The 16071-nt window shown below is 43.4% G+C and overlaps 1 long non-coding RNA gene across 1 annotated transcript in view; it reads left to right on the top strand.

The window, feature by feature from the left end:
• The window catches only part of LOC124417306, a 32832-nt gene extending 17071 nt beyond the window's left edge, over window positions 1–15761 (top strand). Inside the window, exon 3 of the long non-coding RNA XR_006931801.1 lies at window positions 15483–15761. This is a non-coding gene — a long non-coding RNA (uncharacterized LOC124417306). The remainder of the gene's footprint in view (window positions 1–15482) is intronic.
• Window positions 15762–16071: the final 310 nt, after the last annotated feature.

The following is a 16071-nucleotide window of genomic DNA, read 5'->3' as shown; positions in this document are numbered from 1 at the left end:
GCTGAGCATAGCCATACAGCTCTGCTTTGTTAGGCAGGAGCCTTAGTTTACAGTCTTGGCTGTAGTTCTTCCTCCCAAGTCTGGAAGGAGCTATAAAGTTAACAGTTCTCTGCAAAATTTATGTACCTTGTGAAAATGTTGGAAAACATTCTTTGGACCTCTCCCCAGTTAAAACTTCTTTAGCTTGGGAGAAACCAGTTACACAGCCAATTTCTCCTGCTGCTTTAGATTGGTTCTGCTTTGTATGACCCTTGATCTTGAATGCTTTCATTACGTGTTACTTATTCCTCTGTAATGTTCTCGCTAGCAGCAGACAAGTGAGGACTGAATTTGGTTGTCTTGTCAATGACAAAAAGTGGATTCAAATTACATTAAGACGTGGCACTTGCAGTAAACATATTGGAAGAATGGCACATGGTTTTGTACTGTCTACTAATAGAACTTGAAGCATGGGACAGTTTCTTTCTGTGTTTCTCTCCTCTCTCCCAGCAGCTGTTGCCCCATGGCAAGGGTTGGAAAGGGATGGTCTGTATGGTCCCTTCCAACTCAAGCTGTTCTGTGATTCAAGGATTATGCAAAACTGTTCCTCTTGGCATCAGTACTTAGGTTATCCTAGCCCTAACATGTTGAGGGACCTGCAGTTCTAGCAGCACTCCCTGGTGTTTGCTGAATCAGTAGATACTGGTTAAAAGGACAGCAACAAAAATCCCTCAACCACCACCACACATAGCCAAAGAACCACAAACACTGAAGGAGCTGATGTGAAGGTATTGTCCAACAACATGTCTCCATTACAACTTCATGGATCCCTTCTATTCTAAATGCCAGTACCCACACCCAGGTGCTAAGAAAGCATTAGACTGGAGAGGAAGCATGGGCTCTCTAAGGCTTGAGTGGAGCTGTGATGGCATGGCACCAATCTATTAGTTATGCTCTGTTACGTATATAAATGGAGTTTGTGATCTATCAGATGAAACAGCTACTCAAGGGATGTGCTGATTGGGATCTCCACCCATGTACTTTCTTCAAGAGGCAGAAGTGCAAAGCACTGAGCTGTTCAAACCACCCTGTATCTAGGAGGCAATTGAGTGACTCTGGTATGTGGCTTCTGGGGGAACATTAGACTTGGAAAGACCTTCCTCCCTGCTCCTTTCTTGAGAAAGGAAGAAGTTTCCCTTGCCCATATTGCTTTAGGCCTATATCTCAAAATGACACATTGGTACCAAAGATTGTAGAGCAGAGCACATCACTCATGATGCATTGCTCCCTATCCACATAACTCCTCTGTTTTATGATCAAAATAAAACACTTGAAATACGTTCTCGTCTGCTGGATGGGAGAGAGAACAAAATGCTGGAGGGGAACCTTTAAGTTGTATCTCTCTGGACTTATAAATAAGATTGCACTACTCTTTTTTTCTTTTTACCCCACAACCCTTTCCCTCTTTCTCCTCCTCCTTTCCTTCAAATACTCTGACTGGTGCTGACAGGAATGATTATAGCTTATGAGTGATAATATAATTCAGTTTCCCTCAAGGAGAGATGCTATCAGAGAAGGCTTCTTTTAAATATACTGGTTGAAAAGAGCCATCTTTCTTCCTAGAAGAACAGTTATTAATCTCTTACTAGTACATTTTCATATCGTTTTGGACATTTATTTCCATGCTGTGATATTATAAAACCAGGCATTTGTGTCAGTTTTGATGCAGTGCAACATGCTGGAACATGAAAAGGCGTAATTACCACTGTGGTCATTTGAATTGCTAACCAGATCCTGACATTTTCAAATCGGACCAATTTCTTAGTGATCCAGAAGTGAGCCTGGATGCTATATGAGCTGCATTTCAATTAGGCAGCTCAACATTTAAGAAGTGCACATGTTCCCAAAGCATTGCTAAAATGAGGAGATGCCTTCCTAGTTTTCTGTTGCTCCACTAGATTCAATGTTTTGCCTGCGAGTTTCCTTGATCAACTCATAGGTGTTGTTAATTCTGATGCATTTAAATATTCAATAAAGTCTCCTTAAGGAAATATTTTCCACTCTTCTTGTGGATATAATCATAGCAACCTGCTCTAAGACCAGGTTTATTAGATGTGTACCTTCATTGAGGTGAACTCTTGGCACTTCTGAACTTTCACATTATGGAATTTATTCTCTGGTCCCCCTTTGTGGTGCAGGCTTCATAACAAGCACAACCTGTGCTTCCAACATGACTAGAGAGCCGAATTTTTAGCTAGTGGATGCCCTTGTCTGTGTTTCTGCTTGCTGAGGGGCAGTGTTGCTTGGAGAGGTTCTCTTGTGCTGGTTGGGAGGAAGGGATGTAATGGTGCAGAGCAGCAGTGAGATATGGTTTAATGTCAATGAGTGACGCCTTGTGATGTGAAAAGCTTCTTTACAAGAGTAATTCAGAGGGTGTTGGCATCCTGTGTGCTATTAGCCTACTGGACCTGTGGAATGTAGCTAATAAGTAATGGTATGTTTCAGACTGGAGACCAGGAAAGGCAATTCTTCTAAAGGAAGAATACTTCTGTGGAGCAAGAGTGGCAGTTTCAAGAAAATGTCTCCCTTATTTGGTGGAAAAGCAGCATCAGTATTAGACTACATAAGGCAAGAAAGCATAAAACACTGTTCTAAATTAATGTAAAATACTTGTATATGATTACTCACATTTTCTTTCACTTACTTGGTAAGTTTTACATCTAAATACCTGAGGAGGCTGCATGCACACCACCTCTCATCCCTTTTTTCTTTGACAAATGCCAAAGTGTTTTCCTACATGGAAAAGCTGAATTCTTGCTCTAGTCTGGGGGGATATTTGGTTCTCGTCCTCTTGTGGACTAAATCCTCATTTTCCTTAAGCTGTGGGTCTGCTTAATGAATGAAGGAGAGAAAGATGACAGCATTCAGCTGCAGGCTCCTTTTAAAGATCAGACTTAAAACTCTAATATATAGGGATTTCACCTTTCCTGCCTGAAAATATCAGGTTTGCCTATCTGTCATAATGTTTTTGTGTACTAAACTATGGAAATGTAGCTGTGGACGAATGAAGCTAAAAATTGACTTAAAGTAATGGTTGTTTTTTGTTATAACTCTTTCATGTTTCAAAGGATTGAGAGGGGTGCTCCAATTCACTTTTGTGGAAGTATTTCAAACAGTTTTTTTCCTATTCCTGGCATGCAGCTCAGTGTCTGCAATATTACTCATTGAACCTACCATGCCTGAATTGTCCTCCTATCCTTAAAGTGAGTCTCTGGATCTGCTTGACTCCCACACGAGTCTTGGAATGACAAAACCTGTGCTGATGGTGTTATGATGTGTGGTGCTTAATGCAGCCCTTTAGGAAGTAAAGTTGATCTTGAGAACACAGATAATTTGGGCATATTGTGTTTTGCAGTCAAGTTGGCAGTGGATAATTTCCATGCAACAGATGTGTTTGATTATGGCAACCTGGGGCATGAAATTACTTCTAATTCTAAAACTAGTGGATTCAAGACAGTGTTAGGCTGTGCAGTTATTTCCACTGCAGAGATGTCTAGACACCTCACCCAGGGAGCCAGGCCCCCAGGTAATAAGCACTGCAGTATGTGCGACAAAAACTCTCTTCCAGACTGAAACAGGTTTAAAAATGCACTTAAAAGCACACTGGCAGTTCCAAAAAGGGGAAAAAAGTCTGTTTGGATTGTGAAACTCCTGGTTTAAAAAAATAAAATAAAACCTCAGCATGGCAAGAAGTGAACATGGTACTGTGCACAGTCAGAGACTGACTCATTACCTCTTAGATTTCTCTTCTTCTTGCATGTCTGCCTGTTCAGCCCACTGTGCATCACAGCTGCCACCATATGCCTGTTGCATGAGTTATAGTAGGCTTATGATGGAAAGTATGTGTGATGCAAGGGTTGAGAGACTGGGGTTTTATAATGGGCTCCCTCTTGCCAGCTTGCTTGACCTCTCACCAGTACATTGGGAATAGCGTGGGGTGTCTGCTTTAAAGAAAAGCTGATGTAAATGTCTACCAAACAGTATTTATGGCTGGATGTCTGAAAGCTCAAGTCCTAAGTGTGAAGCAATTAATAAACTCATCGGTCCTTGTCCTTGTGGCTTCTTCTGTGAAGTGCTTCATGGCAAGCCAACTTGGCCACTTCTGTAAGTGCTTCCATAGCCATGGACTACTTGCCTGTGCAGTGCTACTCTTAAATGAGCATTGTGTTGCTCGTCCTGAAGAAAAAATGCCAGATTTCCTTAGGGCTTGAGTGCAGATGGGGTTCTCGGTGCTAAAAAAAACTGGAGTGTGTGTGCATCTGTAACACGGTTTATCTTCTCTGTGTAGTTGATGTCATATTGTTAAATCAGAGCCCTATTTCTGGGGCATTTTAGAAATATTCTGAAGAATACTGCCTTGGTTTTGTTCTTCAACTCAGCCATGGTAGAAAATGGGTCAGATTCTGACCCAGCCTGGAGCTGAGACAAAGACCTGTAGGCAGAGTAGTGCCATCCATCACTTACTCCTCTGTCAGATGGGACAAGGTGAACCTCTTCCCATCCCTTGTGGAGGCACTCTGGCCTCATGTCATTCCTCCATCAAGAAGCTGTTACTTGCAGTGACAGCAGGGACACAAGTAAGTGCTTGCAGGGATACAAGAAAGCATCGCTGTGAACAAAACTTTCAGCTTTAATTAGCAGTATTAAGTGATGTCTTGAAAGCCTGTAGGTATAAACAGACAAATAAGCTAGTCGAATTAAAAACAGATGTTAGAGCTTAACTCCTCTAATAACAACATCCTCTGCCTCATCTCCATTAAAAAAAAATATAAAAAAAACTTATGTCAGTTAATGCCCAATTCTATTTATACATTTCTCATTTGCATGCAGATTTAGCATAATGTATTCAGGAAGACGACATGCTTTTTATGTGAACAGAGAGGGCCGTTAGTATTCCTGAAGTCTCCCTCTTCTAACCTTCTTCCTAGCAACTTGTCCAGATGGAAGGAGCTTGCCTTTAAAAACTAACCAGGTTATGTTTCAAATTCCATAAGCTTTGTTGGCCGTAACAGTAAATAAAATCTGTAGTAAAATCCCACAGAAATGTCACCTGGATTACTGGAAAGCACACTGGAAACTCTTAATGTGAAACTCCTTCAGTGCTGTAGAAGCACAAAGAACCCCTTCCAGATGCGTTGTTCCCAGGGTCCTCTGCCTTTCCAAAGCAAGCTGTTAATTGTGACCATCTGCAACTGTAACAACTGTAGAAATGAAGCAGGCATGATCCTCATCTAAGTAGTGTGAGTGCACAGCCTCTGACCGTGGCCAGGGCATGAGAGGAAGCGTGTGCTAAGCCAGCTGTTAATGAGGAGGAGAGGAAAGATGCTGTGGCTCCCTTTGCCCTCAGGCAGCTCTAAACCAGCTTTGCTTTGTCCATGAAATTCCTGGTTGCAAAATGCCTTGTGTTGCTGTAAGTCTGAAGAGCATGAACCAATTGTAGTGTTTGTCTCCAGCATCTGGATTTAGACTGGAGATGCACTGTATCTTAGAAGAAGGGCCACAGAGGTGAACACTTGTCAACAAAAGCCTGTGCCAGTAAACCTGACTTAGTGATGTACAAATGCTTCCTGACTGACTTTATCCAAGGATCCCTCTAGGATCCCTATGGCAGAGATGTCAAAAATAGCACCCAGGTGAATTCTGAGTGGCATTAGGCAAAGCACCTTGAGAGAAGAAATGACTGTGAGAAGTAGGGACATCAATTACAATGTCCTGCTGAGCTGCAGTCATGACCAGAGCAGAATCCCTACGCTACACAAGCAAGAGGTGACAGATGAGCAGCAACTTGCCTCTGAGCAGCAGCATCTTCTGGCTCTTGTAATTGTCTGTCTTTGTGCTTACTGCTGGAACTGAAAAGAGAAAATGCAGTCTGATCCGGGTCTTCCAAAGGAGAACGAGCACGTCCTGGTGGTAAGAGCATAATCAGAGCACAGCTCTTCCCATCAGCTTCCTTAAAGGGTTCAGCTCTTTGGGAACATTTATAAATGTAGGTTTTCCTTCAGGTGTGTACCAGGAGGGGAAAATCACAGTCTGTGATCTAGCTGCTATTGCCATCTGAAAGTGATGTATTTCTCTGGATGACATATTTTGTGTCAGACTTCCCCATTGGACTTTGTTGGCACCCGAGGACTGAGCAGTGAGCGCGGGTGTACTTTGCAATGACTAATTGCAATGCACTCTTTCAGCTATTAGTCATTGTTTTTCCTGCAGGGTAGGCCTGTATTTCTGATGTAAGCTGCAAATGCTCCAATAAATTATGAATAGGCATGAACGGTTTCAATCCACGTGCTTGGATGAGAGGCAAGACTGGAAACATAAGAGGAATTCTTGATCTGTTCTGATTTTCACAATATGAGTGATTGCTGAGGTTAGAAGGACCTCATACATTTTTATTCAGTTTTTACACTACTCGATGCAGGAGGTGGGTGGCCAAACAGCAGAGTCATGGTAAGGTCTCAAATTAAGACTGAACTGCTTCTACAGATGAAGCAACTGAACATATGTAGTCCCATGATGTAAAAATGAAGTCTATGTCAAATAGATTAAGTATGCAGCTTGAGGGCCTATCTTCTGCTTTGGGTTTGGCTTGTTGATGCTCACAGCTCGGTAAGATACTGGGGACATGGCTGTGGGACTAATCATATACGTTGCTCCCGTTCCTATTAATTTTACTGAACTATGTCATGCTGGAAACAGAAAAATGGGTAGTTATAGCTGAAGTCAATAGCTATCATTTCTTCTATAGCACTACTATGGGGGAGAAAACCCTAAATGTAGACAGTATAGATTTCTTCTGATAGGGTAGTATGTCAGTTACAGATGGTACAAAGGAATGCTTGCAACAAAATTAGTCTTCTACACCTTTTCTCAGGTTCATATTGTATGAAAATACTGGAGTGGGTAATTAATACAGAGAGTTCTGCTCCTAAAATGGCTTTTAATGCTATCTTGTAGTATGGACTCTGAAACTGGGGGTGCTGAAATCAGGAAACCTGGTACAAAACTCACTGTAGGTGATCAAGCAGTGGAACAGCATCCCTCAAGTTGGGGAATCCTTCACTGAGGAGTTATTTCTAGGAGGAATAGTTAAGCTTAGCTGGAAGTTTTGCTCCTGCTGCACAAATACACTGCTGAGGTTGTGTGTCATGGTAAGTCCTTGTTCTCACATGTCCTTACACTTTGTCACTCCATCCTTATTTTTTTTTTCTATTGCAGTTATCATTTTAACAAGGATTAGATGAGAGGGTGGGAGCCTGAAGGTAATTTTCCCTGTTTTTTTCTGTTCTGGGAGGCATTGCATCTTCAGCTGCCAACAGCAGGGCTCTACTGCTCAGAGCACTGCTGGTGGGAAGCACCAAGGAGCCCATCAGCTGCAGGGCTGGATTCAGGCAACAAATGGTTTGTCACCCAAATGAGGCACTGAGGTGACTGCAGCTTTCCTGTTTGTCATGAGAACTTTGTTAAACAATTCTGATACTTCGCGTTCTTCCTGTGTTAGTTAAAATTTGGACGAAGATCAGTCCTCAGGCTGCTGTCCAAGGCATTGATAGGATCTTACCTAAACACAGTGCAAAAACTGAGCTGCCATTCAAAAGGAAATTCATACTGGGACTGGAATGATGTAGGGAAAGAATAATGAAACCAAACAACAACAACAAAAAACCCCACAATGTTTAAATGTCTGAACAACATCTCGTGGTGATAAACACACAGCTATTGCTGCCTGGGCAGGGAAGGCTGGAATACCCTCTCTGGATCTGCTTTTCTGCACTGATGTGTTTTCTCTATATCACATTTTCTGGCCACATTGGCAAAAAAATTATTATTCTTCCTTATGAAACAAAGCATTCGAAATAATCCTTATTGGATTGTTCTTGGCAGGTGATGCTGAAAGCTTCATTTCCCTGTAGTTGGTACAACTTTGCTGCCAGCTTGCTGTTCAGGTTTGTGTGTTTCTCATTCAATTTTGAGGAGTTTAATATGGAATGCAGAGAACAGCACTGGGACTTCAGATTCAAAGAAAATAGTTGTGAGGGGAAAGAGAGACTGTTTTCAATTGAACCTATTTTTGTTGGTTTTACTTTTTAATAGTTGATGAATTCCTTTGTCTGTTCATCCAACATTGTCTGGCGTTTCTTGCAGTTTAATTTATTTGATAGAAATAGTTTTAAAATAAGACAACATGAGAAAGAACAAACCCAAGCTTGTGCCTCTTTGGCAGATAGAACTCTGCTGCACATCTGCTAGCTGAAATTTGAGAAAGCAGGCTTGGTGTTGGTGCTCTGAGCCTGGAACCTGAGCTGGTGTCTGCTCACGTGCAAGGGAATCTTGCCATGAGCTCTCTGGGCTTTGCTTTGCACTGTAGCAGTGGTTTATCAGTCAGAAACTTGAACCCCTGTGTTCTCCCAGAGTTCATCTGGATCATCCATTTGTTTGCAGTTAAATATGCTGCCATGTTAATTCTTTAAGCCTCCAGACTGTATTTCAGCAAATACATGCATCTCTGCATTTGTCTCCATGTAGACACACAGCTATTTTCCCTCTGCAATGAGGCTGTTGGGGAAGTATACACTAATTGGTAGTGGTAGGAAAAAGGTCTGGGAGTTTTAGTTTGATCTTGGAGACTTAGCTTGTCTATGTGGTTTTAAGACTTGCAGCAGAATTAACAGTACAAATGATGGAAAATAAAGTGCATCTCAGTCTTGTTTCTCTTTTCTCTCATATAGAGGGTGATGTCTGCTCTGTGGGCAAAGCAACACCCTATGTATCTTAGTGGTGCAATCTAAGCAGGAGCTCTCTGCGGCCTGGTTGTCAGACTCACTAGCTTGTAGATAGGCTTCTGCCATGGAAACCCAGGCGTAGCACCATCCAGCAGTGTGGTGAGTCCATTGGGAGTGCATAGAAGGCTGCCTTCAGATAGAAGAGTTTGAAGCATGTTTAAAAACGACTAAATAAAAAATATCTGATGCAAAAAATGAGATGCTTCCACCACAGAGGGCAAGATGGTTACTTTCTCTAGGCTGTGGGAGAATGCTAACATATGCCATCCTTACATCCACTTAGATTGATGAATACCAGATGGAAGTCGTGCAGAATGTTTTCTGCAGTACGCGTAAGTGTTGCTGGCAGCTTTTCAGTTTTTGATATAGCAGAAGACAGTTGTGTTTGCTTTAGCGAGTTGAGATAAATGCCTGCAGACTCCAAAATCTGAGAAGCGTTGCAACTCTAAAAGCTAGCAGTGTCCTTTTGTGTATTCTTGAAGTATCATGACTTCTGCTGTTAACACAAGCACTCAGTGTAGGCAATCTTTGTAGCCGTTACTGCAGACATTTACTCCCATCTACAAGAAGGGTTGTAAGGAGGATCTGGGGAACTCCAGGCCTGTTAGCCTGACCTTGGTGCTGGGGAAGGTTATGGAGCAGATTGTCTTGAGGGAGATCACGTGGCATGTCCGGGACAGCCAGGGGATCAGATCTAGCCAGCATGGGTTCATGAAGGGCAGGTCCTGCTTGACCAACCTGATCTCCTTCTATGATCCAGTGACCTGTCTGGTGGATGAGGGGAAGGCTGTTGATGTGGTCTACCTAGACTTCAGCAAAGCCTTTGACACTGTCTCCCACAGTATTCTCCTGCAGAAGCTGGCAGTCCGTGGCTTGGACAGGTACGCTCTTGGCTGGGTAAGGAACTGGCTGGAGGGCCGGGCCCAGAGAGTGGTGGTGAATGGAGTTCACCATGGTGAGGGTTCTGAAGCACAGACCTTATGAGGAGCGGCTGAGAGAGCTGGGATTGTTCAGTCTAGAGAAGAGGAGGCTCAGGGGAGACCTTATTGCTCTCTATAACTACCTGAAGGGAGGTTGTAGTGAGCTGGGGGTCAGCCTCTTCTCTCGTGTGATTAGTGATAGGACTAGAGGGAATGGCTTCAAGCTGTGCCAGGGAAGATTCAGGCTGGACCTTAGGAAATACTACTTCTCTGAAAGGGTGGTCAGGCACTGGAATGGGCTGCCCAGAGAGGTGGTGGTGTCACCGACCCTGGAGGTGTTCAAGGAACGTATAGATGTTTTGTTGAGGGACATGGTTAAATGAGAACCATTGGTGATGGGTGGATGGTTGGACTGGGTCTTTTCTAACCTTAGTGATTCTATGATTCTACAAGCAGCCCTTTCACGCAACTTTATTTTCCGTGAGTTTTTATTCAAGTCTTCGATGCTCTGTTTTCCCTTTAACAACCAAAGATGCATGTTGAAATATTCCCAGCTATTCTCAGAAGAGCCTCTCATGAGTAACGTATGACTGCTGAGTTTCATATTCTTCTGTTTCTTTTTCCCCAGCACTTTGTCCATCTGGTCCATTTGGGTCTTGCAGCTGCATTTAATCTTCATCAGTACAGTTTTGTCAATTGTAGCCTAAAACAATGAGCTGTACAGTGCCAGCGTGGTCATCTTGTGTGCATGCTCCCAACTGCATTGCAAACTGCATTCAATTACTGAATGTCTTCTGGCTAGCAGTAACAGATCATTTGAGATACTACAGAGTGTTCATCTACTGAAATACCCAAGCATACAGCTGTTGGAGTTTGGCACTGCATTTTTATGGTCTTTCCATCAGTGGATTTACTTTTGAAGGGCTTTAACTGACTTTATTTTGAAACTCTAGTTTTTAAGCTTATAGTGTGCAGCAGTTTGTCTTCACGGAGTTACAGTGTGACTGATGGTGGGGATTCTGGGTTCATCTGGTTTGACTCCTGCTGCAGTAAGGCCACCCTCAGCAGGATGCTTTGGGCCAGTGTCAGGGCAGGGTTCAACCATCTCCAAGGAGGAGACTCCACAGCAACCTGAGCCAGTGCTCTGTCACCTGCACTGCACAGAACTGCTTCCTGATGGTCAGACAGCACCTCTTGTGTTCCAAATGTATCTTCTGTAATGTCTGCCTGTGATCTGGGCCTGATTTGTGTGTGATTTCTGTGGGCACTGTTTGTTTGCACCAACTGCCAACTGTAACCACTAGATATAATTCAGTTAAACTAGTTTGACAAATCCAGGTGAGATTTTTTCAGTTTTTTTTTATTACAATAGAAAATGCTGGTTTCTAGGAATGAGAAATGTTTTCTTGAAGTATTTTGGCTTAGTCAAAATCTTTTAAGGAGGAGTCTTGCTTTGAGTCTTCTGAACATGAGAGTTTCTGCACCCTGTTCAACCTGGTTGTTGTAATACATACCCACTGAGGTTCTCACTTTGCTTTGCTGGGGCAGTCAGTACGGGGAACTGGAGGCATGGTCTGGTGGCCAGGCAGACAGCAGGACTTGTGGTTGCTGACAGGGTTACTGTCCTTGCATGTTCCTGCTCCCTAGGGGCCAAGTGGCAGAGCTGTTTCTGGATCCATCACTTAGATGCTGCATTGCACAGCTGAGAGATCAGTGATGTTTGCTTTAAATATAAAATAATATAATTACTATATCTTTAAATATAAAATAATATATATAAAAAAAATTAAACTTGGTAAGTGCTTTGCTGCGACTTCATGAATGGTACCAAGTTATGCAGTACTGTTCATCAGTACCCCTCTCTGTGATTAAGATGCATCGCATTCCCATGCTTGGGCTGTTTTCCAGTGGCTCAGTACTGCAAGGTGTATTGCAGTGTGCTGTGTCCCCTGCACTGCAAAGTAAGATTGAACAGCTTAAAATCCTCATCAGGCCTTCAGAAGCAGAACTATAATGATGTGATGTATCAAATGATGTGTCCTGGAAAGGTACCCAAAAGCAGGGTTTGGATTTGTTGTGTTGCACGAAGCTCTTTTTCATCTCAGGCGTGCTGGAAAGCCAAAAGGCTGAACTACTTCTAACCTATATTGTGTATAAATTACTTTTCCTTGTGTTGTCTCCATCTCTGTGGACTGCTGGCCCTGAGCATCCCTCTATTCCAAACGGGGTGGCCTATGGTCTGTTCTGATCTTCTGTGGCAGGTATGTAGTGCGCCTTAGAGAATGAGACAGTGGGTGGAGTCATTGCATCCCACTGCAAGGGAGACAGTTAGCCATTCACTAGGCAGGGATGCCTCTGTTACTTAACAGCTAACAAGCATCAGAAAAGAACAGCATGCACAAATGTGTGCTAAAGCAACCATCCTGCTTCCTTTCCAATGGGTTGCACAAAGACAGCTTGAGCCATGGCTGGGTTAATGCCCACCTTTCCCACTGTGCTAGTGGAGCTGGCTAGGGATGCATTTGCAGTTTTTGGGATGAGGGATTTCTCCTGAACTCATGTGAAGATCTGTTCCTTCTGGAAATCCCATCCTGTCAGACTTATGGAAAAGGAAGCATGAATGGTACTGACCCAGAACGATGGGAAAACAATGGGGAAATGTCTTTTACCGAGACATCCTGAGCGAATACATATATTTTTAATCTAAGCATGATAACAGGAGAGCTGTTACATTATGATGTAAAATCTTAAGCAGCTGAGATGGATGCAGAAATGTCCATGAGCGATCTGGTAGGGCACGAAGCAGAGCAGCCCTTTGACCAGCTGATGGTGCTGTTGTTTCACAAAAGCTTTCCCTGCTGTAGTAAATTTTTTTTTGACGTGGCTATTCTTGGATTTTCGTTCTAGCTGGATACACCAGCGGTGTTAGCCCTGCAGCGCTGTGTCACTTGGGGCTCCTGGCCATGACTTGCAGTGATGTGGAAACAAAACTGCTTCCTGCTCCACAGAGCAAGACCCATAGTGAAGAACGCCTGGTGCTGCAGCATCAGCTCTTAAGGGGGTTTGGGATGATCTGAACCTATGGATGCTCTATACCATTGTGGGATATATATGTGTATATATATATACATATGTGTGTGTATATATATATAGGATTGGCTTCGATATATGGAAAATACTCTGTGAAACACTTTGCGCTTCTTTTAGCCCCTGCAAACCTCAATGGATGATGTGTAAGTTTCATGTTAAGTACCACGAAGGTAAATAACAGTCAGAGGAAGGTCAGAGTGCAGTGAGGGGGAGCTGTGCATGGTGTAAAAGTTTGTGTAAAGCAGCAGGAGAATGCACAGCATCTTTTGGTTAAAGCATCTCAGAGCAACGCAGTTCCTATCTAGGCTTGGTCATCAAGAGTATCCAAAGCAATTAAGAATGAAAGTATCCTGGATTTTCCAGTGGGAGCTCCCAGTGTTTGTTCCTATGATCCTCAGTGACTGCCTGACTGCCTTCCAGCAGCTTAGCAAGCAACTCATCGTCCAAACTTCAACCATTGACCCATCTGTGTAGGCTGTCAGTAACTGTGAATGATCTAACCACCACCAAGTGTCATTAGGTTGCAGTTGATGGTATTTTTTGTAGCAGCTTGTGAGCCCTTTGGATGGCACTGTCATTGTATTGCTTTAAACAGAGCAAAGTAAAAAGCTGCGTAAGCAAAGTGTGGTCCCAAATAGTTGTTTTTATCTGATGAGTGCAGGTGGATGAGCACCAGTTTACACAGATGTGGCTTTCTCTCTTTTTAGTGTGGTTTTTAAATACAGAACACTGAGCGATGTCAGAGGAATGTGGATAATTAAGGATATTGCAGTGTCCCTGTATACTGTATTTGGATATCTCAGCGGTAACTTAAATTTCCCAGCAAAGCTTTTGGCATCCCAAATGAATTCCTTTAACCATCCTCAGGGGTTTATCTATGAGCATTCAGGGCTTGTTTAAAATATCTCAACCGAAGTTGACTGTAAAGAATCACCAGTACCCAGGGAATTGCTAAGAAGGCTGTAGTTTAACTGTTGCAGAGGAGCGCTTATTCTCTTCCTTGAGATACAGCATCATTGTAATGGGTTAGCAGTCAGTTAAATGGGCTGTCAAAAGGTTTGGTGCCAATGTTTTTTTTTCTTTTTAATGGATGGGGGAAACTTCTGAGGACGGCAGAACCACTGGCTTCTTTCAGTTCACCTACTCACTTTGCTGGTAAGAGTCTATCAGTTTTAATGAGTTCAAGGCTATGAGAATCTCCACGTGTAAAATAAGAGTAAGGAAAAACTTAAAGCATGCAGAGAGTCATCCTCTCAGCAAGCCCCATGTGCCAAACCCAGCCCTGACCACCATCCATAGGACTTAACAGCAGTGAAGACAGAGAGATGCCATCCACGACTCTGCCCTGTAGTAGTAGATTCCTAAGCAGTGCCCCAGGACTGAACACAGAGTGGTGATCGGTGTTCTGAGCAGGGGGCATGGAGAGGCAATGGGAGGCCACGAGCTCACCGTGTCGCTTCCACCAGGCTTCCAGGTGAAGATGAGCCTCTTGGCTTCTACCTGGCAGTGACCCCATGCTGATGGAAGCACGGGCTGCAGGTTTGATGGAGGGCTGTGCAGGCCCACCTGCTCCTCTCACTGGACCTCATGCTGCTGTAAGCACACTGCCCAACAGTCAGGAAACCTTTGCTGCTCATCTCCTCTTGATGCCACCTCTGTGATATGTCCGTAAGACATTACTTAATGTCTCCACAGCTTGAGTTGTTCGTCTGTGAAATGTGGATGAGTGTGCTGTCTTTGTAAAGCACTTTGGGTGCTAATATGCAGGGTGCTGCGTGACAGCCAGGCAAGTGCTGCAGCTTTCTGCTTAAGGAGTGTTATCAGTCTCTGCTCATATCTAATATGCAGGACTTCTCCCATGGGATTTTGAATTGCAGGAGGAAGGGAGGGGAAGGTCTACTTCACAGTGACTTGTGACTTCTGCATAAAACATTTCCTCAGAACTAATTAAAACTTTGAGAAATCATCAGAACTTAAATGAATCAGTGCTGCGTAACTAACAGCTTATGTTAAAGGCTTTGAACAAATATCCACAATGCATCAGTAAACATGCAAATTAGTTTTTCATGTCAGGATGCGCCTCACTACAATGCTGTGTGTTGATAAAAGATTTCTCTGTGTCTGTGGCTTTCCCTACTTTGAAATTTATTGGTTTTCCTAACCCCTTTCAGCCTCTTTAATATAGTGAGGAACACTCTTTTGAATGATTTACCAAGCAGAATTCACCGTGCTTCAGCAAGAAGTAGCAGTTAACAAACAGTGTCTAAATGGAGGACTGAAACAAAGCTGGGATCAGTTATTTTCAATCATGGCTGTTAACTTTGGTAATCTCCTTTACAGGGGGTTATTGCAGCTGTAAAATGTTTTCCCATGGTTATGATGGCAGTTATAGAGGAGATTCATGACTTGCCCAACTTTTGCTGGGTGTAGTTTGCTCATGTGTTCCTTAACTGAATACATCAAAGCCTCATTTTGGAGAGGAGGGAGATTGGATCCAACAACGAGTAGCATTAACGCCCCTGGTAACTTTCTGGTTTCTCACAAGCAATATTCCTCTACTACTTGAGTAGCTTTTAGCACCGTTGGGCTTTTTGGATCACTTCAGACCTGTGCGTAGCACAGATAAGCAAGCAGTGCTGCTTTGCTTTTGCAGGATGGCTGTGGGCCTGAAGGCCGGCAGCATGGATGTTGCACGACTTACTGCGATTGCTGCTTTGCTGGCACTCCAGGATGAACCAAACACCATCAGAAGCAGTGTGAGCTGTCAGAATAGGACTGCCCATATTTCTTCAACTGGAAGCATCAACACCTGGTGATGCACTAGGGTGGTCTTACGGGCCCTTTCAAGGCCAGTGTATTCTTGTGTCAACCTGAGGAAGCCTGTGACTAGAGCAGCTTGTCCTTAACCAGCATTGTATCATATTGGCTCAATTTATGAGGGCTGTGTGCCAGCCAATGTTAGCACAACGGTACTTACCATGTAGTTTTATGTATGTTGTCACTTCTATTTCCAGGCCAGTGTTTTCTGCCTACACTGTGGGATGTTTTTAAGGCTGTCCTGGAAGCACTTACAGGGATTCCCACACTTTTTCAGGGATAGCCAACGATATCCTGGGTTATTGCAGCGATGAATATGCATCACAGCACTGCATCATTTCAATGGGAACAAGAAGGAGGGAGAGGGAGTGCAGCAGGGACCTCTGATGCTGCCTTTGCCACCAAGGAGTACACATTGTGTAACT

Source organism: Gallus gallus, chromosome 19, assembly GCF_016699485.2.
Source record: "Gallus gallus isolate bGalGal1 chromosome 19, bGalGal1.mat.broiler.GRCg7b, whole genome shotgun sequence".
Classification (NCBI taxonomy): domain Eukaryota; kingdom Metazoa; phylum Chordata; class Aves; order Galliformes; family Phasianidae; genus Gallus; species Gallus gallus.
This window is presented reverse-complemented; position numbering and strand designations above follow the sequence as displayed.